Consider the following 11179-nt stretch of genomic DNA (forward strand, 5'->3'; position numbering starts at 1 on the left):
GCCTCACATTCTTCGGTCCACTTAAACTTGGTATCCTTCTTCAACAACTCCGTCATGGGCTTCGCAATTTTGGAAAAGTTCTCAATGAATCTCCTACAATATCCAGCAAGTCCCAGAAAACTGCGGATCTCTCCAACTGAAGTGGGTGCCAACCACTCAGTGACTGACTAAACCTTGGTAGGGTCTACTGCTATACCTTCTCCTGATATAACATGTCCAAGAAATCCAACTTTCTTCAACCAAAACTCACATTTGCTGAACTTGGCATATAACTGATGTTCCCTGAGCTTCTCGAGAACTATGTGCAAATGCTCCTTGTGTTCCTCTTCGTTCTTCGAGTACACCAAAATTTCATCAATGAACACCACAACAAACTTGTCCAAAAACTCCATGAATACCTTGTTCATCATACTCATAAAATAGGTAGGAGCATTAGTCAATCCAAAAGACATGACCGTGTACTCATATAGCCCATACCTTGTCGTAAAAGCCGTCTTAGGTATATCATGTTCTCGGATCTTCAACTGGTGGTATCATGATCGAAGATCGATCTTGGAGACTTTAGCTCCTTGTAGCTGGTCAAACAAATCATTGATCATCGGTAGTGGGTACTTGTTCTTGATCGTCACTTCATTCAATGCATGATAATCAACAACCATTCTCAAGGATCCATCCTTCTTCTCAACTAAGAGCATTGGGGGTCCCCACGGTGATGAACTTGGTCGGATATAACCTTTATCCAGTAACTCATTAATCTGCTTCTTAATTTCCTCTAGATCATTTGCGGGCATCCGATACGGTCTCTTCGATATTGGCCCGGTGCCTGGCAACAGTTCTATCAAAAACTATATGTCTCGATCGGGTGGCATGCCTGGCAATTCCTCTGGAAATACATCTGGGTAATCCTTCACAAGGGGAACTTCTTCCTGAACAACTCCTGAGAGTGAATTTACTTGGGTCCTCCTTGGAGCATGCCTGGATACATACTTGATCAGCTTTCCCTCCGGGGTAGTGTGTAAGATTGACTTACTAGCACAATCGATTTTTCCTCCGTATTTCGATAACCAATCCATGCCTAGCATTATATCCAATCCTTGTGACCCCAAAATCACTAGGTCTGAGGGGAAAATGTGGCTACCAATGGTTAGGGGTAACCAATGACACCATCGGCTGGCCATATACTCCGCTCCTGGCGAGCTTACTAACATGGGTGACCTAAGGGCTAAGGTTGGCAACTTAAACTTGTCCACAAATCACCTTGATATGTATGAACGCGATGCACCAGTGTCAAAAAGAACGAGAGCGGTAAATGAATTAATCAAAAACTTACCGATCACTGTGTCGGGCTGTTCTTCAACCTCCTCCACGTTAACGTCGTTCACTTGTCCTCTGGTGAAAGGGTTGGGCTTCTTCCCAGAGCTTCCATTTCCGTTTCCATTCTTTGCTTCAGGGCACTCGGTGGCGTAGTGTCCAGTCTTCCCGCACTTGAAACAACTAATGTGACTTAGATCCTTATTGGCGGGTGTAGTGGGGTTGAAACGGTTCTGACCGTTGTTTCCTCCATTCCCATTGCCATTCTTAGGGCCACTGTGGTTGTGTGAACTTCCTCCATTGTGAGTGTGGCCTCCATGGTTATGATGGGTGTGCCCTCCTGAGTTCGTGGTAAAACGAGGCTTCTGCTGAGCTCTAGAACTGTACTTCCCATGTCCATACTTCCTTTTGCGGCTCTCTATCTACTGCTGCTTGCCTTCAATCATAAGAGCCCTACCTACCAACTCCTGGTGGTTAGCAAATGTTGCCACCATCAACTGCATACTCAGCTCATCATTCAGTCCTTCCATAAACTTCTCCTGCTTCGCGGCATCTATGGCCACATCATCTGGGGCGTAGCGAGCTAACTTGCTGAACTCATCCACGTACTTCCCCATAGTACGATTTCCCTGGCGTAATTTGCGAAACTCACGCTTCTTCATGCTCATAGCTCTAGTTGAGACATGGGTTGTGCGGAATGCTTGCTGAAACTGATCCCAAGTGATATTGGCTATGGGGAAGGTGGTTGTGTAATTCTCCCACCATGAGGATGCGGGTCCATCCAGTTGGTGTGCGGCAAAGTGCACCTTCTCAGCATCTGTGCAACGTGCGGTGGTCAGCTCCCTTCCAATCCTGCGGAGCCAGTCATCAGCAACAATCGGCTTGGTGCTACTGGAAAACACCGGCGGATTCAACCTCAGGAAATGGGCTAAGTTTTCAACTGGAGGTGGTGGCGGTGGGTTGTTTTTGTTGTTGTTGTTGTTGCCTTGGTTCTGGACTAGCAACTGCATCAAGGCATTCTGCTGTTGGATCAACTGAGTGAGCTCCGGCGGGAAGACAAATCCGGGGTCACGTCTCGGAGGCATCTGATAGGTTTAGAGGGGTGAGAATAGAATAGAGTGAGGTCTAAAGAGAAGTCACTACCCATATGCACATGAGACAAACACATTCACATCACACCCTCAATTTCAAACAAGGGCGTAGAAACGATCTAATCTACCGTTACAAAATACTCGGACTATTACTATATACATTGGGGAATACTACTGATAATTTGGTGGTCGACTAGAAATTTTGATCGGTAGAAGACTACATGATATCCGCTCCAGCTTCATCTTCATAATCATCATCACTATCGGGGTCGGAGTCGGTGTCGTCGATGATGATGTAGTCTTCAGAACGGATGTCCTCCTCTGGTGCGGGATCTCCCATGAATACTCCTAGCTTCTTCTTCAGGTCTTCATTCTTCTCCAGTAACACGGCAATTTCCTCCTCATATCCATCGCGTGTAGACTTGAGTTCCTCTTCTAGCTCCATGTTCCTGGTCATCACTTTCTTTAGGTCTAGCATGCTGGCGCACATTTGGTTCTCCTGACGGCGAATGTGCTGGTTTAACTCCTGGATGTAGGCTGCAATGGACTTGTCCCTCCTGGTGCTGATCATCTCCCATTGCTTATCTCGGCGCCCACATATCTGGTAGATGGTGTCCTTAAGATCCTTGTGGTATACTTCGCCGATGCGTCCCATGGAGACGTGAGCGGCCATGCTCTTTCCTAGACTCCAGGTTGGTATATCAAAGGAAAACTCTATGGGCTCAGTAACTGGTGCGAACGTCCTTCCCGGAACATGCACTTGTATCATCCAACGCTCCTCTTCTGGTAAAGTGGCGGTATAGGTCCCAGTGAAGCTTGGTATTCCGATGTTCGGGTACCTAGTGGCTTCCTTCAAGTGTCGTCCAAAAGGTGTGTCTTCATGTGGTTGAGCAAACTTGTTCCTTGGGTCCGTCATCTATAGAGTAGAAAATGGAGAAGAGTCGGAAATGAGTAGAGAAGACTGTCCTATGTATTTTCTTAGTGGTCGTGTCCTATAGTCAGCGTGTGCTCTGATACCATCTTGTAGCGATCTGACCTCAGACGGTCAAATCTCTGTGCATAAGTGTCATCCCTGGATCAGTAATGCTGACATACACAGTACTCGAGGATTTATAACAGGGTGCAATCACACACTTATTACATTGAAATAACTCAAAAGAGTACTTATTACAATAATATAGCTAAAGGCCATCTAAATAAGATAACTGTGGAAGCTTCAAAGGTAAATGAGTCCATCAAATCCAACGGCATAGCTGAGTGCAAGACAACGGCCTAGCGCACCTTACTCTTCGTCTGAAATGTCTGCAACATAATACGTTGCAGCCCTGAACGAGTCAGCACATGGAATATACTGGCAAGATAGCACTATATAGCAAACAACAAAATAACAGCTATCACTACATACAAATATGGCTGGTGGAGGCTCTATGGTTATCATTTGCATAAAGCTAGTTTTTCCCTACAACAAAGGAATATATTTTATTTAACTACAAAGTTGGTTGATAAATATTGAGAAGGTTCCTCCAACTCAATCCCAATTAAACATAGTTAACAACCCAACAAAATTAATTAAGTAGAGCGATGAGATCAAATCAATAATGAAGTACCAGATACTCAAGATGTCCATAACCGGGGACATGGCTAACCATGATTAGTTTGTACACTCTGCAGAGGTTTGCGCACTTTTCCCCACAAGACTCGATCTCATCCGTTGAATTTCTCGCACTACATGATGTTTGAGAAACGGATGACCGAGACACAGTCTTTCAGAAGCATTAACTCTTTACTCTGGGTAGACAGTACCACCTACTTTCCCCTACATCAGTTAGCCTACCACTAAAAGAGGTCACACAAGATACTCAACTATGCCAGAGCCCATAATGGCTTGTGGCTGCACACATAAGTTTCTAGCATGAATAATCTTTTGATCCCTTTGAGCCTGGGTGGCGAACCATAGGATGATCACACGGGTACTCCGGGATATCCCAGGACAACTTTGGATTTCTCCAGGTGCCCAGACAACCACTGGGTGCTCCAAGGTGCCTCAACCAATCCACCCAGATGTGTATTGAAGTAGCCACCTTAAGTTCAACCATTAGTAAATGATAACTCTCACATCTGTCATGGATCTCTCAAACCAAACCACGTCTACGAGCATAGCATAGCAGTATAAGCATAACGTAGAAGTAACTCCCAGGGTTTGAAATAAAAGGCAATAGGTTCTACCTCATCAACTACTTCCCAATACCCACATGTTAATCAGATCCTAACCATGCAGTGTTTGAGGATCGAAACTAATGCATAAAAACTGGGTAATAAAGGGGTATGATCAAAGTGTTACATGCCTTGCTGACGATCTGAAAACCCTAATGACTCGTAGTAGCACGCTTCGCACTCCGGAAACTCTATCGCAAACAAACAATAGCATACATAAGCACTCAAACATAAGATGCAAAGTTAAAACTCAAAATAAAAGATCCAAACTGAAAGTTCAATTGAAGAGCTTCAATTTGCAAAAAGAATCAATCGAATCGGAGCTACGAAACTCAAACTACGATCAAAAGAAGTTTGAATTCAAATCTGCTTGAAACCAAATTTTAAATTGTCAAAACCATGTTCAAGTTGATTATCTGGACAGAGGGGAACAATACGAAGATTTTGGCTTTGGTTTCACTGGATTTGGATAAACGAGCAAAAAGTTGCGAGGGTCTGGAGATCAGGGACTAATCCATGAAAAAAAAAATCGCGGATAGGTCCCTGGCTGAAAAAAATAAACGGAAAAAGGAAAAATCTACGGAACGAACGTTCGTTAACAGAGGCTAATGAATGAAAGCGTTCGTCAAAACGATCTAAACAACGAGCGTTCACAAATTCGCAAACCTAAAAAATAACCGATCTAAACCGAAGAACAAAAAAACCGAAACGAGAACCGGCGAATCGGGACGGTTTTATACCGGTCCAACGCGACGGCGAGGTCAACAGCGGCGGCGGGATCCGGCGGCGTCGGTGAGCCGGGGCTCCGGCGAGGCGACGGCGGGGCGGCGCGGCGGTGACTTGCGGCGACGGTGGGCAGCGGGCGGCGGGGGGTTGCATCGGCGAGCGGCGGCGGCGGCTGCAGCTTGCGGGGCGGGGTGAGGAGAGGGCGGCGACGGGCGGCGGCTTATAAAGGCCCGGGGGGGCTAGCTTAGGCAAGGGGGCGCCGGGTCGGGGTCCGCCTCGGGAGGCGTGCCCCGGCCGGACTCGGACGACGGTACGGCTCTCCCGCGCGGGGAGGCGGTGGCGGCGGGGTGGGCCCGCCTGGCTCAGCTGGGCCTTTGTCCCAGTCGGGCGAAGAAACTTTTTTTTAAAATAAATTTCGCCCGAAAGAAAAATCCTAATAAAATATTAAAAATATTCTAAAAATACCAGAAACAATTTTCACCGTCTAAACCTAATATTTAGAACATGCTGAACATTTTTCTGGCCTAAAAAAGCAGTTTTCAAAAATGCATATTTTTCTAATTCAAATAAAATTCAAATAAAATAATAATTTGATTTTAAAGTTTCTTCTCCAATACTCCTCTCTTTTGAAGAAGTCATTTTATCTTCACTCATTTATTTTTATTATTGGAAATAATTAGAGAGAAAAATATTAAAATCAAATTGATCCTCTTTTCAAATTTGAGAAAATTTCAAATATGAAAATATGTGAAACCTCCAACTCTCTCCTTGGGTCCTTGAGTTGCTTAATATTTCTAGGATCACAACGAAAATTCCAAATAAAATATGATATGCATATGATGACCTATGTATAACATCCAAATTGAAAATTGGGATGTTACATATTCCCGGATGGCGTAACGTGGGCACGCGTTCTCAGCCGTGGTGTAGCAGTTTTGTAATATGCCATGGTACTTCTTTTTCTACTGATGTGTATGTGCAATAACTGGCACCATCAGATACATATCTTATGGTTATTGGGGCGTTCGACAGGAATAGCCTCGTGGCAAGCTATAGACTAGTCTTTTTTTCACACGCATTACATCGACACATATCATCTCTCTCCCTCTTTCCCACACACACACACACCTAGTCTCTCGGGACTTCTCGCACGCACCACCGCTAGCTCCCTAGGTCAATGTCACCCACATACACTTGTACTCTGAGTTTAGTATGTTATACACGAAGAGAAGAGGTGCACGCACGCACTCGTCCTCTCTCACAGACGCATCTATAGCTACGAATTGTAGTGTTCTCAACTATCCGATTAGCTCTATCATACGTTCCCGTTGCTCCTTAGCCTTGAGATTGAGAAGTTTAAAACACGGAGGCTAAGCTGGAGGCGCGAGGTTTTTATTAATGTGCGGGCCGCTCATGGCACCAACACGACACGAGCTTCGTCTGCCTGGTGCGCAGTCGGGTGAGTACTACTAGTAGTAGTACTACTTTGATGTGTCGCGTCAACTCGCAGAAGTATGCAACACTTCCTCAACAAACAAGCATATAAGCTACTTATACTTTTTACCCACAGGATCTTTATATCCAACAGACACAAAATATCCATTCGACTATTGGAAATTACTTTAACTGCTAATCTGATGTCGAAGTAATTGCTGCATCGCCACCAAAACCCACCATCTCTTAAGCTAAAGTAGACCGATCTAACCCCTATATTAGCATATTACTAAGATAAACAGAAGGCACTGCAGAATCATTTAGGAGGTGAGCTTGTCAATCTGAATGTGGAGGGACACAATCCTCGACAACCCAGCCCCGGCCAGCAGCTTGGGCGGAACTATGAAGAAGGTCAGCTCCTACACGGCGACGTCGCCGGGATCCTTGCTGCTTGTCACCTCGATTTCGACCTTGATGGTGTCGGTCCTGCCTTAGGGCTCCCTCGGTGGGCCATTCGCCCACAGCTTGGCCGCGTAGTGCGCGGTGGGGACGCCCTCGCTCTGATGCAGACGACCGACACGGCGATAGGCGCACCGATGTCGAGCACGTTGCCGACCAAGAAAAACGCGCAGTCGTCCTCCTCTGTGAATAGCAAGAGCCGCGGCTCTGACACTGGCACTTGTAGCTGGAGCACCTTGCCGTAGTGGATCCTGTACATAGGCATGGGATGCACGGTGCTGATGTGGTTGGGGAGCGCCGGCGGCGGGCCTTTGTAGCCGCAGACGGGCACGGGGCATTTGCAGGGCGCGAGCGGACACACGCTCTCGTGATCGGCGAGCTTGTGGTAAGTGACGTAGATCCCACAGCCTTCATGCAGACACTACACCCTCACCGAGGAGAGGACAGCGTCCATCTCCGTGTTCCGCATGTCGAAGCCACCGCCATGCTCGCACTTCTGGCACTGCCGCTGGTTCCCAGGGCGCTCGCCGCGGCAGTCCGCGCAGACCAGGTGCCCTCCCTTGCGCTGCACGAATTAATCGAACAACACATCAATCAAGAAACCTACACCTTGCTCGATCAGCAGAACGGACGGGGTGTATTCGAACCTCATACACTAGAGGCTTCAAGGGGCGGAGGCACAAGGGGCAGTGGAGCAAGGTGAGGTCCATAGAGACCATAGAGAGCTCCATTGTCGGGTCATGTTCCCTCGGCATGATCTCGCCCTCCTAGTGCACAACCATCTCTCGCTTTAGGGTCGGGGCATTAGAAAGTTTTACCATCACATATTCATTCTACTTCAAGGCGCATTAAATCAACACATGCAAGTATCAAAAGGAAAGTCACGGCATGCATGCATGCATGCCTTGTAATTAATGCATCGGTAAACGCAAATTATTGAAATATATCGAGTGCACAGCTTTGATGTGTCGCGTCAACTCGTACAACAAGGAGAAGTTTGATTACAACGCCCTCTCCCTCGCCCATGAGCGTGGTGGCTCGCAGGACTAGGCGAAGCTTTCGCTACACGTTCTCCCTCTCGCACACGATGGACATGCAGCAGTTCATTCGGTGTCAGATGGCCAGAAGCATACTAGTAGTAATCCACTATAGTATTACCATCATTGTTCGACTTCCCGAAGAGGCGAAGAGCCAAGCGCAACCCGAACACTCGTGTGGCAGTTTCATGTGTAGGGGAGGTAGTATAGTGACATAGTCTCGGATAGCGTGTACCGTGCCTCTAAGCTTAAAGTCGTTGGAGTCGGCTCCATGCTATGAGGCCGTCTCGAAGCAGTTTTTGATTAAAATAATTTTCTGGCCCTACCTGTCATTCTGGTGATTGTAGTTTGCACGCTGATCTGGTCAAGACAGGAATATATATTTTTATTTGTGGTGGGGTAAATGTTAGAGGTTGCAGCAAATATATTGAACACTGCGGGTCTTTTAGCCAAGTTTAGAGGCAAGCATGTGGGGCCAGTGCTATGATGTGTCGCATCAACTCGTACAACAAGGAGAAGCTTGATTTTACTACTAGTACGCCCTCTCCCTCGCCCATGCGTGCAGTGGCTCACAGACGAGGACAGGCCTTTGCTTACTACAACAAGCTATCCCTCCCGCACGCGGGGGACGGACATGCAGCAGTTGATTCGATACTGTAGAAGTAGTAACATCATTGTTCGTCTTCTCGAAGAGGCAAACAGCCAAGCGCAACCCGAACGTAGCAGTTGCGAACGCTCGCGTGGCAGTCTTTGTGTAGGGGTGGGGCGTGGTGCAGCAGTTTTGTGGCAATTCTTTTCTACTATTGTTTGCCATGTAAGCAGGCTATAAGCCCACTATTGTACTTGCTCTTGATAGTATAGCCCTGTAAACCAGAAAGGAGGGACTACTCCCTCCGTTCCTAAATATTTGTCTTTATAGAGATTTCAACAAGTGACTACACCGTAAAAGAGTACATACGGAGCAAAATGAGTGAATCTACACCATAAATAAATACGTAGTTCTCTCGTTTTCCTCTCCGCCTTGGTCGCGGTGCACAATATTGAGTATACTATTACTGACTCGTAGTCTCTTTTTGACATGCATTTACGTTGATATGGCTTGAATGCCAACGAGGCAGAGGGTAGCGGTTCCCAAAACATTGAACGGTCAATGATGCCTCCGCATTCAATTAGCATGCAGAGGTAAGTAATTGGAGAAGCAGAATGGAGCCGGCACGATGTGAATGCAACGTAGTTTGGACTCTCATATAAAGGCGCCCCACCACTCCAATACATCTACTCCTAGTCTCTGCGCAACACTGCCCACTCCAATCCAAGACCAATACCAAGTGACCAGAAGCCACAAGCACACATGGCGTCGATGGATGCAAGCGACTGTCGGCTATGTCGGATCATCCAAGATGCCGGCCTGCGGCCCCGCTCCGTGCAATGTTTCCAGACGATGCAGGCGACCGCCAACGTCATAGCCCTCGTCGATGCCGGCTTTGCCTCTCGCATGTGCCAGATGATGGTCAACTCCATCCGCAAGTTCACCGTCGTCAAGAAGCGCGCGGGCGACCTTGCCATACTGCTCCAGCCCGCGCGCCCAGGATCCTCGTTGCCTGCCACCCTCATCGGTGGCTTTGCCTTGGCGAACTCTTTGAAGCACTGGTGGCCTTGCAGCAGCCGGAGGTCGCGACAAAGAATGTGCACCTCGAGGCCACGCTCACCGCGCAGCGCCTCGTCATGCAAGAAACCGTCGACATGCACATCCACGTCTACGAGTTAATCGTCTACATGGGCCACTACAAGGCCAGCATGGGCAGAAAGACATTGGCCTTCTTCCAGTGGCTGGAATCTTTGGATGCCATTGTTTAGAAGCACGTCGACCTGGCCACGAAATCTGCCGCTACTTAGCCACCATTTGGTGGGCCGGCACCCTGAGTCAAGGAGGTGGACGTCGTCGATGGATGCATCTTTCTTCTTGCCTCCTGTAACCAGCACTGCATCGCCTTGTGGCCTTATGTTTTATTAGTGTATGGCATTTTTATTCCAGTCATACATGGCATGTGTGTCGGCGTTATGGGAACCAGGGTACCCAGACTTGCCTGCCTACGGCCCGCGGCCTGGCTCCATCAAACGGCCTGGTACGGCCCATCTTCAGCATCGACAAAGCAGGACCCTCATGTGGGGTGGGCAAGTCTTGCCATGCGGACGACGCTAAGACCTCCAGAGGGAGCGGCCTCCCTAGTCCGGCTCCTGAGGAGCGAATATTCCTATGCAGGCACTCACCTCATGAGTTTAAGGTGATGCAAGCCATGACGACCAAGGCCAGGCGGGCGCAGTACATCGGGTTTCCTCTTTGGTGCTAAGGAGGCAAGCGCAGGTGCGGAGTCCCGAGGAATCAGCCAAAGGTTTCCATTCCCGTGCTACAAGACCAAGACCACCAGGACGGCGGGATGGAGGTCATCGCCGAGCCCACCACAGCGTAACGACCAGAAGCTTTGCAGGTGAAGAGCACCTTTCGTGAGGATAAGATGTACTATTTGTCTCCCTTCAAACTTGGCCGTTGTGGGATCCCTTCTGCCTTCATTTTGGAGGAAGAGCACCGAGGCCACTATAAATATAGCCTAGCCACCACCATAGGAGGGATCCAGACCTGATCCATCCGAACCCTCACCAGCTCACCCCAACACATGAGCAGACCTCCTGAGGTAGTTCTTCCTCTGTACTAGTTCATCCTCAGCCACTCGCGAGGCCAATCCACCCCAAAGCAAGAGTAGGGTATTACATCGCAAGGTGGCGCGAACCTGGGTAAACTGTCGTGTCCCTTTCCTCCCCCGTTCATTGAGCTGGGCCGTGAGAGCGTCAAGTTGGTAGGCTGGGGAGATCGAGTTCTTTGCACGCACCGCAGAGTTCGAATCTTTC

The 11179-nt window shown here is 48.1% G+C and overlaps 1 pseudogene; it reads right to left on the bottom strand.

The window, feature by feature from the left end:
* Nucleotides 1–7096: 7096 nt before the first annotated feature.
* LOC109783987 (putative E3 ubiquitin-protein ligase SINA-like 6) lies at nucleotides 7097–7966 on the bottom strand (annotated as a pseudogene).
* Nucleotides 7967–11179: the final 3213 nt, after the last annotated feature.

Source organism: Aegilops tauschii, chromosome 4, assembly GCF_002575655.3.
Source record: "Aegilops tauschii subsp. strangulata cultivar AL8/78 chromosome 4, Aet v6.0, whole genome shotgun sequence".
In the NCBI taxonomy this organism is placed as follows: Eukaryota; Viridiplantae; Streptophyta; class Magnoliopsida; order Poales; family Poaceae; genus Aegilops; species Aegilops tauschii.